Raw genomic sequence first — 4,889 nt, forward strand, 5'->3', positions numbered from 1 at the left:
TCCTCATTAAGCACTTGGCCGACTTGCAGTTATTTGCTTTTATAACATCTCCTGCTCAACAACAAACCTACCCATGCTGCTGCTTTAAAAGAAATGTTTCACAAATAGCCATGCAGGGTTTTTATCTTCAAAGGAAATTCCCAGTAAGGCCACTGTTTCCATTCCACTACTCTCCCTCCACTGACACCAGGTGTCCACCCTCCCCAGCACGCATGGAGCAGCAGATGTGTGGCCAACCACATTGCGCAATTTGTTAGATCAAGGTTAGAAAAAATAATAATAAGCCTGCCCGAACTCATGAATAAACAGACCGGTTTAATTATGGGTATGCTTTGACAGAAAGAATTTCCCATTCAAGCCTTTCACAGCGCTCTCCCAAAAATAGATGAGGACCCAAGAATATCAACAAACATATCCTCACATCACCCCTGCTAGGTGAAGCAAAATCCATTTTACAGAGAAGAACCTGAAATGGGAGGTTTGCCTACAGAAATCTATGGCACATGGTATCTACCAGCCCCAATGATGTAACAGCAAAGGAGTCCCTTGTCGAAAAGTGAGGCTTTCCATCATGACTAGGCAGCACATTTCACCCACGTGCAATGTTCTACCTAAAATGTCACAGCGCCTTATTAAGTTTTGTGCTGTCGTGCTTGATTTATCAGCAGAAAAACAGAATAGAGGTGATTCCTGCCTTCTTTCCATGCTCCTGGCCTGACCTCAGATTATTCAGTAACTTGACTGCAGAATGCAAAAGCCATCCTGTCTTTCCTAGCCATTCTCCTTAGAGCCACCCTTGAATGTATGTTCCCATTTGTCAGACATTTCCCATCCATGCCACGCATTCATGGTTCTTACACTGTTCACACCAAAGACAGCAAAAAGCCATCAGCTGCATGACAAAGACATGTCTATCTGCCTCTGGTTTGGTTCTTGAACTGGCCAAGCCTACAGAGCCCACCAGGGTGTAAATGGCCTTTCCTTTACAGCAGGTAGGTTTGAGCATGAACCAGCTCCTCCAGGCCAGGAAGGCAGATTTCCCAGGATTAGCGAGGCAATTCAGGCACACTGCAAAGGCCTACCAGGACTTCTGGACTTTTTGTGGTGTTGCAAATTCCTGTAAACATGCAGCATCAAGATTAACAGATATATCCCTTAGTTTACTTCAAAGCCTCAAGGTCAGCCATCTCTAAAAATCCGTCCCATGAAACTGCAGGAAAACTTCTCTGCCCCTTCAGACACAGAGACCTGTGAGAAGGCAGTGGAGCCTCCATCACTCAAGTGATTTAGCTTTTATTCACGCCGCTATTCGTGCTGTCCATCCCAGGTAGCCCAGGCATAGAAGAGCAAAATACCAGCCAAAAATTGAATATCTGGGAAAAGAGACAGAACCACCATTACACAAAACGCCCGAGATAATCCTGCAGGGAAGGTGCAGCCTGAATAGGAGCGAGCCCTCCAGAGGCAGCAAGTCTCTGAAAGTGTGCACACAGTAAAGCAATGCACAGTTCATCAAGAATTCATTCATCTCTCACCCTAACTTTACTGAGGTGCTCAAACAATGTGGGAATGGAGAAATGGGAATTTGGGTCTACTTGAAAGTCAAAGGACAAGTATATGCTAGAGCAGTGCTTTGGCTGGCATTTAGGGACTGGATTGTGCTCCCACCCTTACATCAGAGAGTAAAGAGCTGGACAAATGCACTGCCTGGACCTTGTGCTTCTGGCCAGACATTATTTGGTGGCCACCGCCACCTCGTGGCACTGTCACCCACAGAGGGGCCCAGAGACAAAGTAAGGACTCCTTCACCCCTGTTACTCAGCCATGAACAACACAACTTAAAACAAAGGAGCTCTCTGGACTGCACAGCAGCATAGAAGCAAGAAGAGACCAGACCATGTGGTTTTCCCTGGCTGGAACACCCTTGCAAAACATCCTCTGCCTAATTCCAGGCCAGTTAATTCAGCCTGGGGCTTCGACGCCCGTCCCTGTCAAGACGTTTTTGCTAGCACAACAGAACAAGCAGGTTCTGCTGCATTCAGAGCACACTTGGAACTAAAATCTTTTACATGTGGTACTGTTGCCCTTTAAAAAGGAGAAATCTAACATTTAAGAGAAAAATAAGGCCTGGAGAGACTTGGAAGTTTTCTGTTCTGATGGGTGGCTGAGAAAAAGAAACACTCCTACTACTAGTATAACTACCACCAGAGATGTTGTTCGGGGTTTACTGGATAGTACCTCCCTGCAGGTAAGGTGTGGTCTACATTATCCCAGCCACCCCTTGCTGTCTCAGAAGCTGGTCCAACAGAAATTTCCATCCATTACTATTACTCGCTAACAGATCAAACAGTAACAGCCCAGGCTTAATGATTTCAGACACTCCAGGTTCAATCTGCATCCAGGGTCCCAGCCGAAGGCTGATGTTTAAGATCTCCAAACTGTTCTTACGGCCTGACACAAAGTCAAGGACAGGGTCTGCCCATGCCACCATACAAGGACACTACTGTGACACTACATTACTTTCATTGAGGCAAGCCGTGGTTCTCCCTGCAGATTGACACCACTTGTCTATCTTCAAGGCAGTACAACCTCTTGTCTGTTGGGGGTGACCTACCATCACTGCTGAATCTTCCAGGGCAACTTGATCACCAACCACCGTTACAATATGAACTTCTCCTGATGACTGCCTTTAACGGCAGTTAAATCTCAAGGCTTAGCAGCGTTTGTGCTTGCCTTTTTTTTTTTTTTTAAACTTTAAGATCTCTGTGCACATAAGCAGAGTGAAGCCTAAACCAATGCACACAATCGAACTACAGATGATATTATAAGAAATGTCTCTTTGAAGGACAGGTTCCTCCTTCTAGGGGAGAGAGAACAGCTGGGGTTACATTTTCAACAGTCCTGAGCTTCCCTTTGCCATTGCTGGAAGATCACTTGACATATATTTGGTAGGAGCTGATGCAGAGCCAGTGTTTCCATTGTCTGCACACAGTCCTTTGCAGGGTCACCACAGGTTAATCCAGGCAGCACAACAGCAGAAACCTTTTCCTCTCGGGGCGAGTAAAGCCTTCCCCAGACTTCCCCTCCACAACTCCAAAACATAGCAAAGTTTTTGTAAAAATGTGGGTGAAACATGCAATTTACATCCGTGAAGATGTAACACCCGCTTTCAGATGCCTGGCAGAAGACAGTCAGACCTTTTTTTTCTCCCTCACCAGCTTACGTTACAAGCAGGTCTGGGAGCACGCACAGAGAACAGGCACCCCTGCACCTGTAGTTATAACTTCAAACCCCCTTATCCTGACTCTCCTGTGGAAGTGTTAGCAGGAACCCTCCCTGTTGGTGCTGTGTGATCTCTGCCTATTGTCTGCAGTGATATTTACTGTCGTCGTGGTCTCCCTCGCTCTGTAGGCTGGCTCCCGAAGTCTTTTCATATTTGGAATGTGTCAAGTAAATGGAAACACTAACAGGGAGAGTAATTTAAGCATCCAGGAACCAAACTACCATTAAAACACTAGTACACACAGGAACACATACTAATATCCTGAGGAACAATAGCCAATCTGAAAAACAATAAGTAATTTTCTTCTGTCTCCCACTCTTTTTATGGCTTATACTACCTGTCATAAGTATCTATTAAAAAGCCCATACCGCAGCATGGAAGAGAGGAGGAGGAAACCCAAAGTACACTACAAAACATTCTCCCTCAAATTCTGCCCATCAAAGGGAATTTAATCTCCAGCTCTCTACCATTTAAGAAATATCAAGTAAAATGGTGAGAATAGACTGCAAAATGCCTTTTTTTGCCATTATACTCACTGCTGAGGGAAAACATTTTTGATGGGGTGACCTTTGCATCGAGCTGTGTTCATGCTGAAATGCATTTTGCAGACATTGAAAAAAAGCGGCTCCTTTTGACAGCTGAACTCAATACATAAGAACTATTTAAGAGAAGCTGCTTTACAAACAGTGGGTGGCAGATGACAATTAGTTTTATTCTTCTATTATGGTACTGATGGGGGGAAAAAAAATTATCGCCATTAGTCACAGCGTGCTTGATACGAAAACAAAGAGGGATGGGGCTCTCTCTGTCTTCTTTCCCATGTTTTATTTTCCCTGAGTATCTGCAGGCATCGCCTTTATTGCTTCATACACACACGCGCGCGCACACACACACTTATTCTTTGGTCTGTTCCCAATTTTGTCTCCCTTTGCTTTAATTCAGCCATAAATATGTTAAATATTTAAATATGTTAAATGCAAATCTGGGCAGCTTCCTGAGTTGTGGAAGCGTTTTACATTGGTCCTTGAAGATCAGGATAAAAAGTTGAATCCAAGAAAGATGGGGATTAAAGAGGAGGAGGAGAGGAAGAAAAGCGGCACAGGGAAGAGAGGGGGCCAACAAATCCTCCGCCAGCACAAGTCGCTCCCTCTGGTGCTTGAATTACACAAGATTAGTTTCTTTCAAAATGTCATCTCTGCCTCACCTCGATGCAGGGACCTTGCTGGAGCCCAGACCAGAGCCGTTTGCTGCCCTCCAGGGATGCTGGCATTGCTGTTCCCACTTGGGGCTGGTGGTTTCGGGCTGGACCAGCCCTCATGGCTGCACAGAAGGGACACACAAGGGACCAAGAGGCCACTGGTCTGGAGAGGGCAGCTGTAAAGCAAGAGGAGACTCAGTGCCTGCAAAGCAACAGGAGCTCAGGATAGCTGAAACCCCCAGCAGCCACCCTCCATGGCAGCTTCCCCCGGCCCCTCGGGAGGGGCTGTGCCAAACGGGGCACAGCTGCAGGCCTGCACCAGCCGGGGCAGGGCCAGCAGGCATGCTGGGGGGCCCCAGCCTGTGGGGAAGCAAGGCCGTGGTGGCCAGCAGCCCTGCCTGGCCAGTC

Source organism: Fulmarus glacialis, unplaced genomic scaffold, assembly GCF_000690835.1.
Source record: "Fulmarus glacialis isolate BGI_N327 unplaced genomic scaffold, ASM69083v1 scaffold12993, whole genome shotgun sequence".
NCBI lineage: Eukaryota > Metazoa > Chordata > Aves > Procellariiformes > Procellariidae > Fulmarus > Fulmarus glacialis.